General features: G+C 41.9%; 1 long non-coding RNA gene across 2 annotated transcripts in view; it reads right to left on the reverse strand.

The window, feature by feature from the left end:
- Nucleotides 1-4,222: 4,222 nt before the first annotated feature.
- LOC140717209 (uncharacterized) overlaps nucleotides 4,223-24,973 on the reverse strand; it is a 35,746-nt gene continuing 14,995 nt past the window's right edge. The window contains exons 3-5 of one of the 2 annotated variants that reach the window (XR_012096495.1): nucleotides 22,215-22,341; nucleotides 7,239-7,552; nucleotides 4,223-4,577 (exon numbers count right to left, since the gene is read on the reverse strand). This is a non-coding gene — a long non-coding RNA (uncharacterized lncRNA). Of the gene's footprint in view, nucleotides 4,578-7,238; nucleotides 7,553-19,056; nucleotides 20,066-22,214; nucleotides 22,342-24,973 lie in introns of those variants that run through there. The other variant, XR_012096494.1, reaches the window with a different exon arrangement.

Here is a 24,973-nt window from a genome sequence, read left to right on the forward strand (position 1 = left end):
ATCATCTTCATTGAAGGGGATCGGAGTCAGCGGCACCCCTTCTGCAGCACGGGATGGCGCCCTCATGAAGGCTCAACATTGCCTCCCGGGCAGTGACCCTCTCTGAAGCAGGATGCCACCGCTTGCCACTCCACCAAAGGCTGGCACCGTCAGTAAACCGAACAGGAGAAAACCTGCCGATGCTGGAGATCCAAAGCAACACACACAGAACACTGGAGGAACTCGGCAGGCCAGGCAGCATCTATGGGAAAGAGGAAACAGTCAAAGTTTTGGGCCAAGTCCCTTACTCAGGACTGATGAAGGGTCTCACCTGAAATGTCGACTCTTTACTATTTTCTAAAGATGCTGCCTGGCCTGCTGTGTACAGCAGACATGTTGCTTCCGCTAGTGTTCATGCAATTATAAGGTTTATTCCATTGTGTGGGCAAGGGGATGGTCATGAGAACCTCACTGGAGATGTAATGATCATTATCAGGGAGAGCTATGATCTGATCCTGGAGTCAGTTCATCCCATCGGGACCTTTCTCTGCCTGGTTCACAACGTACTACTTCCACTTGACAAAGAAAAACTGCTGGAACGGCCCCCTTAGTGGGTTGCATTGTAAGACTTTACCCACTGCATAGTGAGGAGGTGTGGTCAGAGCATGACGGACTCAGAGGTGGTCTGGTCTGACGTTCTGTAGCCGAGGGAGCTTAGTAGCAGGCTAACAGCTGCCTCTCTAAAGGGTGGCCAGCTCGGGAAGCGCCTTTGTCAAAAACCCCAGGGGACTTGACATCCTTTCCTCGCCTACCAAAGGCTCCACTTAGCCGCCCCGGGGATAGTTGAAACCTGCAGCTCGAATGCTACCCCACTCCGTCTAGGGGCCAAGAGGGAGGCCTGCTCTACTGCCCGCTTGGTGGCTTCAAAGGCCACCTGCCATTTGGGTCCCAACTGGGGATGGCGGTCTTTTTCCAGGTAAACTGGTACAAGGGGTGCAGTATCATCATTGGTGCCAATACCACAGGAGCCCCACAAAATTCTGTAGCTCCTCTTTGGACATGGGAACTACAGTACCAAAGATCTTGTGCTTGGCCTGATCTGGTATCTCCTGCTGCCCAGAATGCCACTGTATGCCAAGGAATATGATATTCTGGCTGGGGCCCTGTATCTTGTTGGGAATAATGGACCAACTCTGCTCCTGCAGGGAGATGACCACCTTATTCAAGGCCTGCTTCACTACCTTCTGTGAGGGTTCCTCTGGCAGCATGTTGCCCATGTAGTGGGATACAGAGGCAGTTGGGTCCAACAGGCCCCGGGCAATCATACCACGTCACAAGGTGAGACTGTGGACTGTGGTCAAACCCCGTGGAAGTCAACAGAAGGTGTTCTATCTGCCCTCCCAGATAAAAGGGAACTAGTCCTAAGTTTGAGACTCATGGGATAGAGAAGGAGGCTTAGGCCAGGTCCACCAGAGTACCAGTTCTTCTCCTGCCTATCCCAATGTCCTCAATAAGGATCACTATGTTGGGCACAGCCACTGTGAGGGGAAGTGCGCGCTTATTCAGCTGTCTATAGTTGATGGACGTGGACCATATGCCATTTTCTCTTCTGCACCGACACCAGGCTATTGCAGGGAAATGTTGCAGGGCAGATAAACCACTCTCTGTCCACCTCCCTCAGCAGGGCTCCACAGTTTCCCCATCTCCTTGGTGCCTCCTGGGATTCTGTACTGTATATAGTTATATATTAACTATATCTTGGTGGGGGGGCCCGGGGGGGGAGGGGAACAGGATCACCAAAGACTCCCAGTTAGCCAATCACAACAGTACCTTCGTCCATGCCAGCCCGAAGGTAAAACAAATCTTTCTTGTCTGCAGGGATCTACCCATCAACACATTTGTGCTCAGAATACACTCAGGGAAGCCAGCATGAGGACAGTCATTGGTCCGGACTGTCCTGATCCTACAGCCACCTACAAGATAACATTCCAGGCAGAGAAGCGAGCTCCCTGACCCCTCTGCGGTAGCCCAGGAACTCCACTGGCTTAAAAATCCATGGGTCAGTGATTCAATTCTCAAGTTGCTGGCAAGGTCAGAAAAATGACTATGAAAGAAGATCGATTGCCATTACAGCTTAACGCATTTGCTACTGGGTTGACACATCTACCCAGTCCGACCACTGGGTGACTAACACTGTTGACTGCTCCTTAAGCAATTCCTCAGTATTAAGGGCGACTTACATCTATTCGAGTTCAATGAGTTTTGAGCTGGCTGATGAGGTCAAAGAGGGTTCTACAGATTCTGCCACAGATGGGGTTGGAGATACCTGACAAGATATGTAATTTATTAGATGGTGTGCTTCCGCTGCATGGATTGAAGCTCTAAGTTCCATCCTTAGTTTACCTCCACCACCTTGAGCTGCCATGGTGCAGAGAATCAAAGGTTTAAAACATCCTGTTTGAATGTTTGAGGTAGCTTATTTTTTCTTCTTTCTTACTTCTCTTCTAGTATCTGTGCCCGTGTAATGTTACTGTGACACTGTACTCTCCTTTGTGATCAATGAAATTGATCTATCTATCTATCTATCTACCTACCTATCTATCTATCTATCCATCTATCTTTAAATTAATTCCTCAGTTAACTGTGTGGGTTTCTTCCCACATTTCAAAAAAGATGTAGGGATTAAGGTTAGGAAGTTGTGGACTTTCTATATCGGTGCCAGAAGCATGGTGATACTAGTAAGCTACCCCCAGCACATGTCAGGCTGTATTGCTTATTGACACAAACAATGCATTTCACTGTTTGATGTACATTTCACAAATAAAGTTAATCTTTCCCTCTCTTTCTCTCTTTAAGTATTCAGAGTGCAATTAGGACAGTAGTCTGGGTGAATATACTAATTGGTTTGTTCATCCTTTGAGAAAGTTTAGAGCATTTAGCAGAAACAATATTGGTGGCATGTTTCTGGTGCCCTGAGTTACCTGTTCCTGGTTCGTCCATGTCTCAGAAGCATATAGGAGGCCAGAAATTGCTCCTGTCTCATAGACCGTGGGTTTTGTGCCAGATTTGAGTACTTGACCTCCAACACCCTTTCCTTTAGACAGCCAAGGGCCTATGAAGATTGTGGTCAATGTTATTTATATCTGCCTTCGCTGAGAGAAGGCTACCAAGGAAGGAGAAATAGTCCACATTAGCTAGGATCTCTTAGTTAATCTATGTTGAACTACTTTAGTGTGTGAGGGCTACATCACTTCCCAAGGAGGTCTTGAAGGACTTACAGTCATTTATTGTGATCCAAAACACCAATATAATACAAAATCCTTGTGCTCTATAAGCCATTTCCAGGAAGACTAACTGAGACAAACAGCAAATGTTGCTGGCCAGATATCAACTCTTAGAACAAAGTCCTTAAATCAGCCTTCAATTTGCCAGTCTTCTAGTGCAAGGAACACTCCGTGACCAAATGCTGCTGACAGGCACTTGCCAAGTTTCAGGACCATGAGCTGAAGGTCGTACTAGGACAGCAACTACAAAGGATTTTTGGAGTGGAGCAGAGTTTAAAGCCTTGGCACTATTGCATATTGATGGACTGGAACACATATTTAAATAAGAACTCTGACTGCTCACCGAAGGAATGTATGTAAATGAAAATTGATAGTATGCTGGCATAAGATAAAAGGATTGATAAGCCACTACTGAGAATGGCAATAAAGGAAGGTATCCTGTTATATAATTGCAAATTTTATGAACAATGTAATATTTTTGATATAAAATGTCCCTCTTCCTTTTGCTTTCTGCTTTTATATTGGGGAACAATGCATATTGAATAGAAATTTATGACACACAGTAGCTGAACATTTTATGCAGTGCTGATGATCTAGAGCTGAAGCAATTCTGGGTGTTGAAACATTTGGTCCTGAATCTCCATGTGGTATAGCTTTAGGAGATGGAGTTCCCAATCTATCAACGGCCACTGTGTGGGAAGTGTAACGGAAGACAATAAACTAAATGAGAATGTATGCCAAAGCCAAAAAGGAAGATAAGATTATCATCACGTCAGATCCAGGTTTCTGATGCCAAAGTTCTTCAGGGCACTGCCAAACGCCTAGTAAAACTTCACTCTGCCATTTTTCACTACTTCAGAAATTACCTGAGCGCTCCAATGGCACTGAAACTGGAAGTGATCACTGACTGCTGAAAAACAAACAATAGCGTGCCAGAAGCATGACAATGCAAGCTCCAAGTTTATTTGTCACACATACATCATAACATACTCTGAAATGCATGATTTACAACCAACACACCCGAGGCTGTGCTGGGGGCAGTCTGCAATTTTCGGCACACATTCCACCAGCGAACTAGTATGCCCACACTGCTGAGCAAAACAGCAACAGCAAAAAACAAGCCCTGTTCCTCCCTCCCACCCATGCACATACACAGCACTTTAACCCCAGAAAGGGCCTGCAGCTCCGGCCTTCAACGGACATAGACCTCTGCTTTGATCTCGGTCTTCGGTCTTAAGCATAGATCCCAGAACATGCCGATCATTGAACATCAGGTCTCAAAATCCAGGACTGCCGATGGTGGGAACCCGAACACTAGGCCAAAGATTACGTCAAGGAGAAAAGATTTATTTACAAGGCACAGCATTTCAACCGTATAAATGCTGAAGCTAGTTTTTCATGACATTGTTACAAGGCAGGCCTAAACAATTCTTCCATCCAATTTGAGTGCATTATGAATGTACATGCAAGTATACAGGTAATAACATGTCATTATTTAAAGAGAAAGTACACTGTTTCCATTTTTTTGAAAGCAACAGTTTGTTACTAAAACCCTCTTATTCTTTTAACAATGTGATAATACACAAAATATGCACTGTTAATGGATATCAACACTCTCATAATTTTCAGGGGCTTCCTAATATTCTTATACACTTTGATGTTGAATGAATGTTTTAGCTGCTTGAATCTGCATTTGAATTTGGAGTGGATCTAACTCTGATACAAGTTCACGGTTGAATGTTTAAACATGCAGACCTAGTTTTAATTTACAGAGAGTAACTTATCAACATAAACACTTCATATTTTATCACCAAATTTCAGCAAACTATCTTTTGATTCTACAAACCTCTGCTATGGTTCTTGCCTCTCACTCGTGTGAGCTTGACACGCTAGGTGGGCTAAGATCACAAAATATACTAATTTTGCTTCCGATTAATGTCAGACTTAACTGTTTCTGTTCAACTCTGGAAGCCAAATTTGATTCAACAAGATTCAAGTGTCATCTCTTAATCAAGAAACTGCCAGGTGTATACCCTGTGGTATTACAGACTTTCTGTACTGCAGCTAGGAATTAGGCAAGTAATACTTCATGCTGAGAGTTGAATATCCCTGCACCACCTGCTCTTTGGGAGCTTCTTGAACTGCTCTGACTTCTCAGCTGCTCTATTTGAAGTTAGATGAAACGAAGGAACAAGCGCATGTCTGTTACCATTCTGTTTCACATCGTCTGCAGGCAGAGTTGATTGACACTGGAGTGCAGTGACAAAAATGAGTGCTTAAAGTAAACCTCAACTGGTGAAGACTTCTGTAAGTGCATTCAGTATTGTTATACGAACCCGTGTGTTTACTTCAGTCCAAATTGTCGTTGGTTTTTCGCAGAAGCCTACATGTAAACTTTGTGGTCGGCTATCATTATAGTTGGAAAGGAGTTTTAAATGGTTTGTGCCTGGAACTTTGGCAGCCACTGCTTTTCCTTATGAATGAACCAGGGTTTATAAACAAGAGTACTGAGCAAAGCTGCTTGCAATTGTTCTCATTTTGACTCTTCCTGTGGGGTCCTGATGAAGGGTCTCAGCCCGAAACGTCAACTGTTTACTCTTTTCCATAGGTGCTGCATGGCCTGCTGAGTTCCTCCAGCTTTTGGAAAAGTTGCTTTGGATTTCCAGCATCTGCAGATTTTCCTCTTGTTTGTCATTCGGTACGGAGTTCATCAAAAATCTGTTCTCTCCAATTAATGAGTACATACTTACTTACTGCCCATTATGCCACTGATGTTTACGGCAGCAACAGAAGCAACAAACATCCCTGGAGGTGTTCAGAGCTTCCTTCTCATATCAGTATCTTCCTCTCAGTTTTCACTACTGTCAATCATGCAATTCCAACTGGAGATTTAGGAATACTATCACACTCAGATATAGCAAGACTCCTCATTGCTGTTTCTGTAACAATTTTGTTTTACCAGTCAGGGTTGTTAGCCTTGAGCTGAACCCCTGAACCTGGAGGACCAATGGGCCACCCTTAGTCTGGCCTCTACCCTTTGACCTGTTTGGCATAGTTGGCCCTGCTAAGAGACAAAACATAAAGCTCTGACACTAGCCAACATAGCCCTCCAGGTCTTTGAGGCACGCAAGCCTCCAGACCCTACAACAAGGTTCTTGTCCTCTTGGACGAATTAATGAGTATTACCATTCTATATACATTTTTGTGTTACCCGTACTCACATGAATATCTCATTCCAACAGTAGTTGAGGAGTTTAAATTTCTCAAATGCACTGTAGTCAAGTTCAATGCATCATTTCAATGAACATCTCCTCTCTGGGTCTTGTCTGTCATTTCAGGTACTTTCATTGGGAAATTCTCATCGACCATATTTACCGTGTAGATTACATTCTCATTTCCGGTGTCAGAGTTCCAATGCCGTAGATGTGAAAGGTTTCTTCTTGGAATTTCTGTATTAATTTATGTAAGCATATTGCATTAGAAGTTTTGCCCAGTTTGGCATCCCTGATGCTGCTGTAGTGGGCATAGTTGACTTGACACCAAAAGTGGCTAGTAATGGTGTTTGAATTGATGGTAGGATAAAGGTTTCGAATGTCAGAGAAATATATACAATACAGTGTACATCCTGAAATGCTTTTTCTTCACAACCATCCACAAAAACAGAGGAGTGCCCCAAAGAATGAATGACAGTTCAATGTTAGAACCACAAAGTCCCCCCAACCAGCTACCCTCCCTCCCACATGTAAGCAATAACAACAACAATCCCCCCTCCCCACACCAGCAAAAAAAAAGCGTTGGCACCTGCCATTGAGCACTCAAGCATGAGCAAAGCAACAGCAAAGACACAGACTTGCAGTTACCCCAAAGACTACACATTCACCTGGTTTTCAACATACCACAGGCTCTCTCCCCCGATAAGGGAGAAAGAGATGTCTCCGTTTCACAGCAAGAGGGGAGACATAAGAAACAACTCACTGGTTTATGATGTTAGAAGTCTGATGCGTCGCTTTTTCTGAGCTCTGTGCCCAAAGATCTCGGGTCTCTGGGCGCACAGCCGTAGAGCTTCCGACTCCCTCAAAGACACACCAATCTCCTGCCGTGACATCGACCTTCGATTCCCCCGTCTCCAGAGCCATGAGATCTTGGGATCTCCGAAGGCGAGCTGAGCTCTTAGGCCAAGCCCTTGGCATACCGGATAACAGCCATTCATGAAACCCCGAGAGCGGGTCCCATTCCCGTAAAGAACCGTGGTCAGCGTGTAGCTCCAGGTCAGGGTCTTCAAAAGAACCCTGAAAGGAAAAAGTAGAGATATTAAAGATGGAAATAGAGCTGTTTCCAAAGATTCAAGCAAAGGAGTTGCCATTTGGCGCCGTTAGAGAACCAGAGGCATACAATTTTGTTCTGGTCCATCCAGTTGATTATCAATTTGACGTCTTAAGTCACTTGGCACTGCTTTGAGCTTGCAATAGACAGGTTTTGCAAATGGGCTGTGCAAAGGCACACACTTACTTTGTTATGACAGTGAAGCTGTTTTTGAACTTATTGCCATACCTCTCCAACAATCCGTCAAGTTGTGACTCCAAGACATTAGTGTTGCCTTAATTAGTTCTCCATTAAAGCTGGCCTCTTTACATAGGTTGCTACAATGATAAATAACTGGACTGTTTGCCCATTGTATTACGCAGTGCAGTCCATTTGCCCTAAAGACACATGGTAGGCTTATTCAGAAAGTCAGAAGGCATGGGATCCAGGGAAGATTGGCCAGGTGGATTCAGAATTGGCTTGCCTGCAGAAGGCAGAGGGTCGTGGTGAAGGGAGTACATTCAGATTGGAGGGTTGTGACTAGTGGCGTCCCACAAGGATCTGTTCTGGGACCTCTACTTTTTGTGATTTTTATTAACGACCTGGATGTGGGGGTAGAAGGGTGGGTTGGCAAGTTTGCAGATGACACAAAGGTTGGTGGTGTTGTAGATAGTGTAGAGGATTGTCGAAGATTGCAGAGAGACATTGATAGGATGCAGAAGTGGGCTGAGAAGTGGCAGATGGAGTTCAACCCGGAGAAGTGTGAGGTGGTACACTTTGGAAGGACAAACTCCAAGGCAGAGTACAAAGTAAATGGCAGGATACTTGGTAGTGTGGAGGAGCAGAGGGATCTTGGGGTACATGTCCACAGATGCCTGAAAGTTGCCTCACAGGTAGATAGGGTAGTTAAGAAAGCTTATGGGGTGTTAGCTTTCATAAGTCGAGGGATAGAGTTTAAGAGACGCGATGTAATGATGCAGCTCTATAAAACTCTAGTTAGGCCACACTTGGAGTACTGTGTCCAGTTCTGGTCGCCTCACTATAGGAAGGATGTGGAAGCATTGGAAAGGGTACAGAGGAGATTTACCAGGATGCTGCCTGGTTTAGAGAGTATGGATTATGATCAGAGATTAAGGGAGCTAGGGCTTTACTCTTTGGAGAGAAGGAGGATGAGAGGAGACATGATAGAGGTGTACAAGATATTAAGAGGAATAGACAGAGTGGACAACCAGCACCTCTTCCCCAGGGCACCACTGCTCAGTACAAGAGGACATGGCTTTAAGGTAAGGGGAGGGAAGTTCAAGGGGGATATTAAGGAAGGTTTTTCACTCAGAGAGTGGTTGGTGCGTGGAATGCACTGCCTGAGTCAGTGGTGGAAGCAGATACACTAGTGAAGTTTAAGAGACTACTAGACAGGTATATGGAGGAATTTATGGTGGGGGTTATATGGAAGGCAGGGTTTGAGGGTCGGCACAACATTGTGGGCCAAAGGGCCTGTAATGTGCTGTACTATTCTATGTTCTGTGTTCTATGTAAAGACCATAGGACTTCACTAGAGTAGGACTTCAGTGTGATGCTGCTTTATAATAGGTGTATCTGACTGAACTTGCTGGAATAAGATTGCTGATTCTTCATTGAATGGCATATGACAATATCAGTCTGTCTGCCAATACTGAAGGTGTCGATCAATATCTTTGCTTGAAGGTCTGTCTTATTGCTGCTGCTCCTGCTTACAGCACAGATGCAGTGCAATCCCAGTTTATCATTGTCTGAAAGAGCTTCAAATATTTGAAGTCCTCCTTTCTGTTGTTACTGCAAATTGCCATTAAAATTGACTTTGTTCCTTGTCATAATCTGCAATCAACAGGCTGTTGAAATGTGACACTTCTTTGAGCAACTGTAAAATATGTAAAATATCTAAAAAGGCATCAGAATTGCAGTACAAGGAAATTTCTTTAGTAAAATAATATGCTCACATAATTTTTCTCTCTGCATCTAGCTTCTTGTCCCAAATTAATAACCTTCACTTATTTCTACCAATTTCATTTTAATCTCCCAGATTTTGCATAACATCTTTAAGCAAAACATGCTTTGTCTTCTGCTCTATGCTTCTGACCCAATTTCCATCAGGAGTGCTTCTCTTTTGCACTTCTGTCAGATCATTTCTCAATATCTTTTCTTCCTTCAGCATCCACAATATTGGCTTTAAAAAATGTGTCCATTCATTTTTTGTACAGGCTGAATGTTTTTTGCAATTAATCATACATGTCAAAGCTCCTCATGTAACCACTCAGAGTAGCAATGTTGTCCTGTGTACGTAAAAGTACAGTGATAACCCAACATCATTGTCCTTCAGTGCTGTGGCATGTCATGCTATTCACTCTTGTTGGTACATGTATAAATCTTGGGTAAACAAGGTTCAGTATGATTGGTGGCAGGACAACTTTAGAAAGGTTCAGCTTTAGTTCTACAAACTGACTAAAACCTGCCAAGCAAAAGTCATGACTGTCTTTCAAAATGAGAAGAAAAGCATAGTGTCTCATTTCTAAATTTGTCATGTCTTCTCAGAGGCATTACGGTGTACATATATAAGATGTAGTATTTAATTTGCAAGGAGTAATGAGTAATGCTTAAGTTTTATACATGTTGAAATTTTCCTGTAGACTAGTTGTCTATGACTTTGTAACAAAGCAGCGTATCACTTATTCCCCTGTCCAACTAGATCACTGTATGAACATAACATAAATTTATAAATAACAGTATGTCCATGGTGAATGACGGACTCCAGTGTTCCACTTGCATCCCTTCAGATAATGAAGTCATTCAAGTTCATGTGCATCACTATTAAACAGCAAGTTATATTCATACCTCACAGATGCCAGGGAATAATTGTCCCATCAAGAGAAAGTTCAATCATCTCCAGTCGATAGTATTATTCAATACTATTATGCAGTTCCAACTGAAGTCATGACATTATAGGAATCACCATTCACCAGAAATTTAACAAGCATTAATACTATAGGGACAAGAACATATAGACACTGAGTACTGAGGTTCAAATAATGTATTTCCATCACTTGAGAACAGTTCTGGATGAGAAATAAATACTGGATTACTAATGGCACCCACATCCTAGGAATGAATACAACTGTACTGAGTGAAGATTTTAACACAGAGCAACATACTGGGTGAAGTCATGTGTATTCACTGCTGGATTCGCTATCTTCCGTTGATGAATTCGGAGCTGGGGATAAGGAGGTTTGCCACTCCTGATTGGCATTATAGAGTAATACAGCATGAAACAGTCCTTCAGTGCAACTCACCCACACTGCCCAAGTTGCCCATCTAAGCTAGTCCCGTTTACCCATATTTGGTCTGTCCTCCTCTCTACCTTTCTTATCCTATTATACAATTGGAACATAGCAAGTGCTAACTGAAGGAGTCAGACAGACTTGTTAGATCCCTGGGTCACACATTTGAGAAAATTGCTGAGCACTTGACTGTAGATATGCAATCTAAATCAATCAGAAATGATCAAACCAGAAGGGGCAAAACTTATTTCCCTTTAAATGATGCTTTCTGTACCTCAGATTCAAAATCTTCACCAAAATAGAAAATTTCTGCATTGTTGAATTAAGTCAGAGGTCATTCTCTGGAACTATTTTTCATTCTGTCCCATGGCTAGGTATGTTAAATGTCTTTCCCTGCAGACAGGCAGATGCTCTGTCTGACTTGCATGACTAATTCTGCTCCGGGCTACAATGCATACCTGATGCACAAGCTACAGCAATATTTGTCTTAATGCTATTTACCTACTGACTCACTCCATCAGCTGCATCTGAGATGAAATAGCAGGCAACCTTTATTTTTTATCCCCCTTAAAAAGATATTTATCTTTTTAAAACATCTTTACATTAGCAAATAAGAAACTTCTCATCCTATCCTGAGGAGATGAGTCATGGTGATGTGTTGGTCAACAGACATGAGCAGGCCTCAATAAAAGAGTCCATTGTTTGTCTAAATAAGGACATTCTGATAGTGTAAGCCTAGACAAAAAGGAAAGAGTTTTTATTTACATACTGATATCACAATCTCAAGATTTCCCAAATCTTTAGTCAACCAAGTGCCTTTGAAATATAATCACTGTTCAAATGTTGGGAATTATTGATTTCGGGTTGCTCCATTCCTAATCCTATCTTCATCTCAAGCCTGTGGATGCCCAATAGGGACCATTAAGTGGCAGTCATTTACTTTGACGGTTGACTCCTAAGACCCTGTCTTCTGCTTGCCTTTGTACCCGCAGGAATTGGATGACTAGACATCTAATCTAAGACTTACTGGTTTATGTGACTAGACTTCATGTTACATCATGACTCTATTGTGATGCTTTCCCTTTCAAACCCTACAAAGGTTTCTAACTGGATATCTTTCTTGAATATCAGATTCCGAGAGATATGAGAGGAAATAATTTGCATAATTAGTGTCCTGGTCTGGAAAGCCTGTCTAAATTGTCTTCAGCATAAATGTAGTTCATCCTGGTTACACTTTGAAAAAAGTAATTTGACTTTGGTCACCAGGGCTAAACAAATGCAAAAGAACTGCACATTTAGTATTGCTGAAATACCTTTGAGATACAGTACTGGAGATGAAGACAATTGCTAACTGTTACTTTCACATCCATTTAGAGCTCGCAATCCATAAATGTCTTGATTCACCTTAAGATAGGATGGAAAAATAGTTATTTATGAAAACATGCACTTAGTTCTATAATACCCAGTGTCCATGTCTTCTCGCACCTATAGTATTAACACTTGGTAAATTTCTAGTGAATGGTGTTTTCCATAATGCTATTACTGTAGTTGGAACTACAAAATACTATTGAACCTCGACTGGAGATGATGGGATTTTCTCTTGATTGGGACAATCATTGCCTGGTATCTGTGAGGTCTTTGTGAAAGTATCACAAATAATACATTGGCTTTACTTGCAAAAGTATTGGGGTTCAAGACATTTTACTGCAATTAATTTTGGCCTTCTTAAGACCATGCCTTTGTCTCCTTCCTACGCAGAATATACTTCAGTAAGAGAGAGTGCAATGAAAGTTTTCCTGCCAGATTAATTCCTGACCTGGGCATATTGTCCTTTAAGGAGAAATCACACAGAAGGGGCTTATGCTCTGTAGAGTTTAGAAGAATGAGAGGTTGAACCAAACAAAATACTTACCGTGCTTGGCATGGTAGATGCAAGCATGCTTCCCTGAGCTGGGAGTCACACACTCAAAATGAGGGAACGGCTGATTAGGACTGAGATGTGAAACACTTTTCTCGCCAACATGGTAACTGATTTCTATTTAAAAGGGCTGTAAGCCATCGTGGCTGAGTAGATTCAAGACAGGTTGAAGGATTTTTGAGTATTAAGAGAAGTATCCAAGATGGCGGCGCGACACAGCTTGCAGCGGTCATTCCGGAGCTGATTATTTGTTATTTCTGAAGCGGGGTGCCATGCGCAATCATAATTGGATGAAAAACGGACGTGGGAGCATGGAGGAACATCTGGAAATCTCCAGGAAGACCGTCTTTGTTGCTGCTGCTGCTGTGAGGTCCGGGTCTCTGTTGGGAAGAACAGGCCCCCAGTCCTCGGGGCCGCATTGCCGATGGCCGTTGGTGGGGGCGTCTTAATACGCTCGGCAGAGGATGGTGTTCAGAGAGGCTTTGCCGGAGGGGATGGTTGGAGGCTTGGAGGTTCAACGGACTCGGAGTCCACTGCGGTCGGAGCGCTTTCGCTGTGTGCTGTGGCTGTGAGGCTGGGTTCGACGGAGCTTCCATTGTGTGCTGCGTTTGCGAGGCTGAGTCGGGCGGCGCCGTGGAAGTCCATAGCGGGGATACTCCCTTCTGCCGCCTACGTGGGATGACGAGTCTATCGGGACCCTGGGGACTTGTAGAAACTGTGTGGTGGTTTCTTTTGAACTTATAGTCTTTTAATATCTTTGGACTATTTTTACTGTGCCCATGGTCTGTTTTTTATCAATTATGCTATTGTTTGCACTGTTGTAATTATATGTTGTAACTATGTGGTTTTGTGCGTGTCTTGTAGCTTTAGTTTTTGGTCTTGTTTTGTCTGGTGGATTTGGAGCTCCTTTCCGGGGAACGCGCCAAGATGGTAGCATGATATTAATTATGCAGCAGCCTCTCCGGACTCTGGATTGGGGATTGCCAAATGTTATATGGATTTTCTGGTGTAGTCTGTTTTGTCATATGCTTTTGTGATATAATTCTGGAGGAACGTTGTCTCATTTTTTAACTGCATTGCATTTGTGGTTTCTAAATGACAATAAACTGAATCTGAATCTGAATCTGAAGTAATGGAAACGCCATTGGTTTGGGGAAGTGGCACTGAAGTAAAAGATTAGCCATGATTTTATTAAATGGCAGAGCAGGTGTGAGGGGCTGATTGACCATCTTCCGCTTCTGTTTCTTATGTTCTAATGATACCCCTCCAATGCCCCTTATGGCATTTTATCACCTGAAGCAGGGCTATTATGTATCAGCTCTTTCATAAAAAAAATATCCAGTTACTCCCACTCCTTTGCTCTGTCCTAATAGCTCTTGAAATAGTTATTTGTCAGGAATAAGTCAAAATCCATTGATAACACTTTGTCACTCTTTGGGCAGCACATTCCAAGTATGAACAACTGCAAAAATAAAAGTCTCTTACTCTAAGTTTCTGGTTCTATCGCTAGGCTTCATGAACCCACATCTGTTGGGTTTGTGAACACAGATTCAACTATGTTAAATTTCTTTGTCGTTCCAAGACAGTGACTGTGGTGTGAAGTCTTCAGGATGCCCAATCAATGTGAACATAGAACAGTACAGTACACTTCAGTACAGCCCCTTCAACATACAACAAATCTGCTGTTTTAGGGGCAACTGTGATCTACCTGAGCCGGATGTACTTGAGCTCAAGATGTACTATACTTCAAATGTTTGTGCACAATAAGTTAGACCAACAGTCTTGTGTAGTAGTGAGAATATGTGCTGCACTTTTGGAAGATGCTTTATCTCATGTGAGATGCACTGCAGAGATATCTGTTCTCACTGTAGAATTTCAAAGTTCTGTCTTGTAAAACAATATTATCAAGGGCGATGTATAATGTTGCTCTAAGAACAAAAAAATACTGAGTAATTGCATTTTTGTTTGTGAGGGCTCGCTGGACATTGATCATGACATTGCCAAGAGCAATTATTCTTCAAGCCAATTGTATATCACTTTTCTTCTCTTTCTGCAGATGCTGTCTGACCTTTTGAGTGTTTCCAAATTTTATGGTTTTATTTCCAACAACCAGTTTGGTAATTTTATTGAATTTTCAATTACTGTTGAATTCACTGTCAATTCTTTTCCAAAAACAGCAGCTTTGGAGAAAGGTATGTTCCTTTCTCTGGTAAGATTTCTGTCTTTCCATCTTTCTCTCTTTCCTGTTCACCATCAGTGGTTTCTATTTGCCTCCTTGTCTTGAGAAATTGTTAAACAACACTTGCTTCCACCACCACATCTCTTCCCTTAACAAAAATCCCTGGTTTCAACTCATCACACAAGGATTCCACTTGAACTTTAATGATTCTTCTCCACTCAGGATCTTAAGAATGTCCAAACCATCTGCTGCTTCTCAAAGCACTGTTCTATGCCTTGCATCAGCACATACATTCTCTTGACCATTCTCCCTGCGACAAAGCCAACTCATTCTCTCTCGTGGTCTACAGTTGCACTTCCACCTTCACGCTGCAATAGAGACTTCTCCTATTCCTTCTTGGCATCAAACTTCAGAAGCTCTCCAATTCCAATACCTTCCCGAATCTTTCTCCCCCTTCACTTTCCTCTAGCCCTGTCATTCTCCCAATTTCACACACTGCTGTGTTTTCATCTTTACTTCTGATCCGAAATAATCTGTCTTTGGCTATGTTCCCCTCCATATCCACTAAATTCATTTTCTACTACTTTTACCCTGTGCTCATTTCTTTATCCGGGGATCTTTATCTCAAAACAGACCATTTCTCCTATATCCAGAATTCCCAACCCATCTGGCACACTCCTTGCAGACCCTTATTCTCACACTGAACAAATCCACTCACTAGCTTCTCATGAAAGTTGTAGCCATGGGAACATACATGGACGCAAGTTGCACTGCCCTTTTGTGGCAACAATGCTTTTTCAGTCCTGCTCAGGCTCTCTCGCTCACTTCTTTATCTGCTTTATTTAAAATTAAAAAAAATAAAATCATTGTTCCACTCATGCAGAACTTCAAAATGTCCTTAATTTTTTTACCAAAATAAGGCTATAGGCCAAATACAAGTCACTCTGCTCCCACCTTATTTTTCCTTTCCCATTTCATTTTCTTGATCTCTATCTCAGATAATAAGTTAGCGACAAATATCAATTACAAGGCAATAGACAGCCATGCTATCTTACACCATGGTACTTTCACCTACCATACCTCCTATGCAAACTCTAGTCCATTCTCTCAGTTCCTCTTCTCCATCATATTTGCACTGATGATAATACTTTCCATCCAGTGTCTCAAGGATTTGTCACCATGGTTTTCCTTCTACCATAGTTGACAGAACTCTCGACCATGTGTCACCTATTGCCTGTGCCCTTGCTCTCACTGCCACTGCCTCCAGCCAGAACAAGGATAAAGTCCTCCTGGATTTTGCTCTCCATCCCACCAACTTCTACATTCAATGAATCTTCCTCCAAAACATCTATTACCTTCAATGAGTTTCCACCACCAAACACATCTTTCTTTCCACTTCCCTTTCAGGATTCCAAGGGGAGCATTCCTCTCTGATTCCACGGTCCAGTCTTCCATCTCTATCAAACAATCCCCTTCTCCTTGCTCTTTCCCAAGCAGCTGCAGGAGAAAGAGTTGCACATTACTGAAACAAGCCCCTTGGTCACCATGTCCGTACTAATCCTTGAGTACAAAATTGTACAAATCCCATTTGCTTGTACTTGGCCTGTAGCCTTCATTAGCAGTTCAAGTGATCATCGAGATATGACTTAAGTGTCATGAGAGTCTTTGCCTCCAACATCCCTTCAGGCAGTACATTACAAATTCCAAACAGTCTCTGGGTGAAAAATTATTCCAGAAATCCTCTCTAAACTTCCAACATTTGCATTATCATCATCAGTATAGTATATAACTTCTTCAAAAAATGTAGTTAAATTGGTCAGGCAAAATCTCTTCTTAACAAAGCCATGCTGATTATGTTTGATTAATACATTTCTTCATGTCTGCTGAAACATCTAACATCTTGTTCTAGAATTTTATAGATGCAATATTTGCTCTTTTACTTCCACCTTTGAACTGTCCTTTTGAATGAAGCAACAATTCAAATGCATTGCATTCCATGTATTTGGTGCTTGTGATGTGATCTTTCTTTACATTATAAAACTTGTATTTTGTGGTGCTCTGCAGAGTCCTTTTATTCTGTCCACAGGAAAGATCCTCAGCTTCCAGTTACTTGTCACTTTAATTCTCCCAGTCTGATCCATACCTATGTCCTTCTGCACTGTCCAATCAGAAATGGTGACCTTCTGCAAATCTCCCACAACAGGAACTGACTTTTTTCCCAATGGGTTCCATGGCTTCTTGTGAATGGAGTCCACTCAGAAGGTATTGTTGCCTCCCTGTAGGAGAATCCAGTCAGCTCCATTCTCTGTGTTTTCAACATTGTTCAGATTCATTGTTCATTCCCAAGGTCATTACTCTTCACAGTCAGCAATTTCCAGATAAATATCATCTGTTGTGTAGAAGATGTTCTTTGTCACATCTTACCTAAAACCCTAAATCTAGGTCCTTTACTCTTTGTGCCATCAGCAAATGGAAAACTTCTCTTTCTATTTGATGTGAAATTCTACAGGGCACTTGCAAGAGCTTGGACAAACTGGGGTTGTTTTCTCTGGAGCAGCGAAGGCTGAGGGGCGATCTCACAGAGGTCTGTAAGATTATGAGAGGCATAGACACAGTAGAAAAAGGATATCCTTTTCCCAGGGTTGAAATGTCTAAAACCAGAGGGCACACATTTAAGATGAGAGGGGGTAATATCAAAGGAAATTTGAGGGGCAAGTTTTTTACACAGAGAGTGGGGGGGGGGGATTGGAATGCACTGCCTGGAGGGGTGGTAGAGGCATGTACACTGGAGACTTCTACGAGACATTTAGATAGACACATGAACATGAGGAAATAGAAGGATATGGACATTGTGTAGACAGAGGACTAGTTCAGTTGGCCATTTGATTACTAATTTATTTGGTTTAGTACAACACTGTGGTCTGGTGGACCCGATCCTATGCTGTATTGTTCTATGGTCTGTGTTCTAGGTTAACTCCAACCAATCTCTCCTCATCCTCCTTTGTTCCAAGGAAAGTCACCACAGCAGCTCCAACCTAACAAAGCAAATAAGATCTCTTACTGATAATGTTACCTCCGCCAACATCCGCACTCTACTTAGAACATGGTGACCAGAGTTGGGCACAGCTTTCTCGTTGAGCCCTATCAAAAGCTTTGTAAGGAATAAGCATAACTTTGTAGAATGGCTGATATACATTAGGCATTTAACATCAATTTGCCCTTCAACAAGAGACACTAAGTAAAGGGAAGGTTGGGTTATTGAGGCATTTGTGCCAGTTTCTATGATAGAAACTAAATGAAATAGGTAGCTATAGGGTATTGACCAGCTAGTGTCATGGAAGAAGCTATGAAGCTGAGTATAAGTCATACCATTGAGCAAGGTGAACTACAACAGAACACAGTCCTAAAGTAATGCTCCCTCATTAAGTCCATGCCAAAAAGTCATTATTATTACTTTTCTTTTTTTAGTTTTTTTTGCCATTGGGTTTGAAAAACTGAACGATAGGTATGTGTCTGAAGTGTTACCTTGCCTGCCCTGACTTGGGTGTAAGAGCTGGATTCAATATATGGTGTGTGGGTGTAAGAGTTGGGACTTGTTGCCTGTCATGAGTGTGAAGATATTGGAATATTACCAGATGACTATAGGATGAGATAGCTGGGACTTAATGTTAATGTCAAAGATGAGGAAATTGCAGCCACTTCTCAAGGTGAGGCATTGTGAGTCATTGTCAGTGTTAGCTCTGTAGGAGGGAGACAGTGCCCAGCGCCAGCACTGGGGAAGAGGAGTTGGTGTATAATTATCGTTTTCTTCAGTGTGATGAGGGTGATTTCTCACAGGATTGCTCCAATGAACACCCTGCCACCTGTGTCTCCTGTTATCAGTAATTAGGTTTCCTCAAGGAGCACGTCAGAGTGTGTGAAATAGAGGGACTTTGTTCCATACCTGCTTGAGATGCTTTGCTTGATTATGTCAATTGCCCAGTAGTAGTTCTTGAAAAGTGAAAATAGATTGAGTTGTGGTACAATGAAGATCTGTTGAAGTTATTTAAGGATCAAGAAAGTGAAACCAATCTTGTGCTTTTTTTTTATTCCATTTCTTTTTTGTCCCTCATATCAATGTACCAATGATCTGACCCAGGAAACTCTTGTGTAAAATGTTCTCCAGATCATTGTGGATACAAGTCTGTTTCCATAGATGTTAATACAATGTAGTACTCTGCATCGGGTGTCACAGTCCCTCTTTGTTGTTATATCTGACCCTATACCCAAGAAAGGTGTTTTAGAACGAGCACCACACCTATTTCTTTCCAGCCAGGCTTAAGAGAAATTAAATATTACAAAACCATAAGTTGTGGAACTGATATCTCTAACAGTTGAAGCTTATTAAAAATTTCTGAAAGTTGTAAAGGAAGGAATTACATTTACATAGCACTTTTCACATTCTGAGAGTGCTCCATGGCCTTTTTGTAGTGTAATTACACTGGCAATGGGCAAACTCAGCAGACAATTTCCACACACTAACTCCAACAGTGTGTTCATGATCAGGTACTTAATTTTGGGAGGAATAAATATTTGCCAAAGAACCAGAAACACTCTCAAGGTCACAAAGGCTTCTGTTTGGAGTCACATTGAAGAATCAGAAGCTGTGATGGTGCCACACAATGGAGAGGATGAATAGTGATCTAGAGGTGGAACCCGTCTTCTACCAGAAACAATGAACATCACACAGTCTTAAAGAGTGGTTGTATTTAAGCATCCGCTTGAATTTCTTATTAAAGTAGCCATTTCAAATTACCAGTAATAAAATAAAAGCAGAAAACATTGGAAATGCCTAATGTTTCAGGAAGCATCTGTGGAGAAACCTTTCATCAGAACTTTCATTAGAGTAGTTGTGATGAGTAATCGCTGTCCTGGAACTCTGCATCACTCTCCAAAGGCCTTGTTTAACCTGCAGGCGACCTTCAGCATTCTGTGTTTTTACTTCAAATCTCCAGCTATTCCGGGATTTTGCAACTCGTCACTCACTGTGAGAGTTCAGCCGCTGGTTGGGAAGCTGTCTGAAAGGAGCAGCTGGATCATGTTGGCAGAGCACCTGGAAAGCACAATATCAGTAGAACGCTGAGGGTATACCAAGTAAGTAGCATATAGTAAAATGATAAATAAAATCCTGATGTCCAAAATATTAAATGATAAAATTATGGAGAAGATCCTCTGCTGTCCAGAGATCCCCCGGTGGTCTGTCCCTGAACAGTACTGTCTGTTCCATATGTTCCAAGCATAGTCTGGCTCCAAGCTCCCTACTCTTTCACAGAATGTTGAGACTGCCTCAGTGAAAGTAGCCAGCTGCACACAGGGAGAGCTTTTACAACTGCTGAAACTCTGCTCACAGACCTGTCACTGATACTGTTTCTCACTGCCGTTGTCATCCACAATTCACTTGTTAATAGTAAAGATAGAGCTAAAAAGCAAATAAAATTATTCAAATTTTCGTTAAATGATTAATAGGCACACAACAGCAAAGGCCTGCGTGTGGCGAATCTGTACTTTTGTGAGATTGTGCATGCAACACAGGGTGGTATGGTAGCATAGTGGTTAGCATAATGCCATTACAGCACAAGAAACAAGGCTTCTGTTCTGTATGTGTGTCTAGGTGCTCCTGTTTCATCCCACATTCCAAAGACGAATCAGTTTGTAGGTTACTTTAGATAGACACTTTATTGATCCCAAAGGGAATTACAGTGTCACAGTAGCATTAGAAGTGCACAGATATACAAATATTAGAAGAGAAGTAGGAAGAATAAAAAATAAATTACTTCAAAGAGACTAACAGGAGGGGGTCAGCACTTACCCGGCTATTGGATGACTCATTATAGAGCCTAATGGCCAAGGGTCAGAATGACCTCACTTAGTGCTCTTTGGAGCAATGCAGTTGTCTTAGTCTATTACTAAAAGTGCTCCACTGTTCAGCCAAGGTGGCATGCAGAGGGTGAGAAGCATTGTCCAGAATTGCCCGGATTTTCCGTAGGGTCCTTTGTTCTACCAGAGCCAACAATGTGTCCAGTTTGACTCCTGTAACAGAGCCAGCCTTTCTAATCAGTTTATTGAGCCTGTTGGCATCGCCCACGTTGATGCCTTTGACCCAACGCACCATCGCATAGAAGACTTTAGGTGACAACAGACTGGTAGAATACTTGAAGGAGAGGACTGCATACTCCAAAGGACCTCAGTCTCCTCAGGAAGTAGAAGTGACTCTGGCTCTTCTTGTACGCAACCTCTGTGCTGGTGGTTAATTGGTAACATGAGTGTAACTGGGAGGCATGGGCTTGTTGGGACAAAATGGCCTGTTACCAAGTTGTAAGGTAAGTAAGTAAGAAGGAGTAGTGGACCGCACGACCCCATCTACATCAGTGGTGTGCAGGTGGAACAGGTCAAAAGCTTTAAGTTCCTTGGGGTGAATATCACAAATGACCTGACTTGGTCTAACCAAGTAGAGTCCACTGCCAAGAAGGCCCACCAGTGCCTTTACTTCCTGAGAAAGCTGAAGAAATTTGGCCTGTCCCCTAAAACCCTCACTAATTTTTATAGATGCACCGTAGAAAGCATTCTTCTAGGGTGCATCACAAGCTGGTATGGAAGTTGTCCTGTCCAAGAGCAGAAGAAGCTGCAGAAGATCGTGAACATAGCCCAGCACATCACACAAACCAATCTTCCATCCTTGGACTCACTTTACACCACACGCTGTCAGAGCAGTGCTGCCAGGATAATCAAGGACAAGACCCACCCAGCCAACACACTTTTTGTCCCTCTTCCCTCCGGGAGAAGGTTCAGGAGCATGAAGATTCATACGGCCAGATTTGGGAACAGCTTCTTTCCAACTGTGATAAGACTGCTGAATGGATCCTGACCCGGATCTGGGCCGTACCTTCCAAATATCCAGACCTGACTTGCACTACCATACTTTCCCTTTTCTATTTTCTAATTACAATTTATAATTTAAATTTTTATTATATTTACTTCGATTTTGTACTTCAGGGAGCACGAAGCACAGAAACAAATACTGCTGTGATGATTGTACACTCTAGTATCAAGTGTTTGGTGACAATAAAGTAAGTAATGTAAAGTATCGCTAAATAAAAAATGAAACAAATGTGTGCACAGAACCAAGACGAACTTTCACACAAACACAGGCTCAAACGCGCACACTAAAAAAAAAACATTTAAATCAATGAAAACCCACTTACCTTCCTTCAGCAGCTGGTTTCCCAGGTTCATTTAATTTGGCACGGGCGGATTTGCCACCTGAGTCCTGAGTAAAGGTTTTGCCCCATTAAGCTCTGTGAAGATTGCACTACTGCAGTGCTGGGGTATCTGGGAGCACAAAACATCAGATTAAAAAATGTCACTGCTGTCATGATACTCACCAGCATGAGCACAGAGAACTCCACACACAAATATGGGTCTATACCCATATTTGTAAGCACTGTCATTGGGCCAGACCCAGAACATTAGTAGTAAGTAGAGTATAAAAGGCAATTAACACAAGAGGCATAGATTTCAAGAGTTTGAGGGAGAAAGGAGTTCTTGGATTTCTTGTGCTCAACACTTGTAACACAGAGTTCTCTGTCTTTTAGTAAATTGACATCAGTCTGCCACCGTGATGTTGGGTCCAAAGCTGTTGTGACAGAGTTACAGATCATTTCCATGCTGGAGGTGGACTTGGGTCTATCTCTCAATGTTTCACATCTGCTTGCCCACAAGCCTTCCGATGCAGTGCCAATCCCCTCCACTCCAACCCTCATTTCCCCACGCCCCATCCCTGAAGTCATCTGTAGCTTCTGGACTAGAACTCTCGTGCTCTGAGACCCAGACTACCCCTTCCCACACTCAGCACGATAGAGAATGATGTCCACCACATGCATCTCAACCTCTAAGCTAACCTCTGATGTATGAGTACCAGTGCCAAAAATTGTGACTAAGTTTGTCACAGAAATCAGAATAATGAGGTGAGAGTGAAAAATTAAAGTTCAAAGTCAGTTTTATTATCAAAGTACATATATGTCACCATATACAACCCTGACATTCATTTTCATGCGGGCATACTCAATACATCTATAGAATTGTAACTATAATAGAATGAATGAAAGACCACACATCTAGGGCATTCAACTAGAGTGCAGAAGACAACAAACTGTGCAAATGCAAATATAAATAAATAGCAATAAATATCAAGAATTAGTGTGTGTCATAATCCCAGATGTGTTTTAATGCTGCAACCTAACTTCCTTCCTCAAGAGCATTTCCATTTTAAAAATACATGAAAATTAAAACAGCCCAATTTTTGCATAGCATACATCAGGAAAGATACCTTGGCCTCAGAAATAGTGTCTCTGAATGCTACTGCAATAGTACTAGGGATGAGGAACAATGTGAATGTGTGGAGTGATGAGGTAGAAAGTGTAGTTGTACACCTTCAAGTAGAGAAGTCTAAGATGTGATAAAAACAAAAAAATAGAGAAACTTTCAACAAGTCAGGCAACATCTGTGAAAAGAGAACAAGAGTTAAAATTTCCATTTAAAGACCATTCATCGGGGCCCTTTCTTTATACTTCTGATGGAGGGGGTCTTTGATTTGAGATATATAAACCCTGTTTCTCTTTCCACAGATGCTCTCAAGCTGCTGAATGTTTTCAGAACGTTCTGTTTTTATTTCAGACTTTGTCATCTCCAATTCTTTTGAGTTTTCAAGTCTAAAGTGAGGTTAGATAAATGTGTCAAAATCATGTATAGTTTTGATAAATAAAGAGGAACGGCTTTCATTGACAGAAGCGTCAGTAGCAGAACAATTTACAATGATTGGCTGAAGAATTTTGGCAAAGGAGGAAGAATTTTACAGTGTGTTGTGATTTGGAAGACACCGTTTAAAAGCAGATTCAATCGTAACCTTGAAAAGGAATTAGATAAATTCTGGAATGGAAGTGGAGGATTGTGCAAAGAGGGCAGGGGAGTGGGAATCATTAGATAGATCTTTCGATAAAACAGCACAAGTAAATATTTTAAACGGCTGTATTCTGTGCTGTATAATTCTATGAAACTATGAAGCAACAAGGCAAAATCATATCACAATATCCAAGCCGGCAATGATATAGAACATAAAACAGTACAACACAGTACAGATTATTCAGCCCACAATGCTGTACTGATCTTTTTACCTGCTCCAAGATCAATCTAACCCTTCCCTCTCACATAGCCCTTCATTCCTCTTTCATCCATGTACCAACCTAAATATGTCTTAAATGTCGCTAAAGTATTTGCCTCTGCAGTATGTTCCATGCACATAGCACTCTCTGTATAAAAAGCCTCCTTCTGACATCCCCTCTATATTTTCCTCCAATCACCTTAAAATTATGTCCTCTTGTATTAGCCATTAATGCTCTGGGAAAATGGTACTGGGTGTATACTTTATCTACATCCCTTATTATCTTATACATGTCCATCAATTCACCTCTCATCATACATTGCTCCAAAGAGAAAAGCTTTAGCTCATTTAATCTTTCCTCATAAGACATTGTCTAATTCAGGTTGCATTCTGATAAGTCTTTTTTTCACATGAATAGCTCTAGACACCTTGACTGTTTGTCCAAACTCTGTTCGTGATAACTCAATTCCCATTGAATTACAATCCTTAGGTGCCAGTCACAAGCTTGTAAAGAGGTGCAACTACACACCACAACAATAAATTCTGAGATATTTGCTGAATCTTTCATAGATTTACCCTTCCCTGCCATATCATTGTTTCCATGTAATAACATTTGAACACTTTCCAATATTTTAATGCAGCATCTTTGGATTATATGGCAGAGCTTTTTTTTAACGGGAGTATTGTAATGGATTCTTGCCAGTGTTTCCATATAAGTCCATTTGGACTCTGGTTATTTTTCCATTGACTCAATTTACATGGAACTTTTAAAAAAAACTTTGAACATATCTACAGTTCAGTCAG

The sequence above is a fragment of the Hemitrygon akajei genome, chromosome 27, assembly GCF_048418815.1.
Source record: "Hemitrygon akajei chromosome 27, sHemAka1.3, whole genome shotgun sequence".
Lineage (NCBI taxonomy): Eukaryota > Metazoa > Chordata > Chondrichthyes > Myliobatiformes > Dasyatidae > Hemitrygon > Hemitrygon akajei.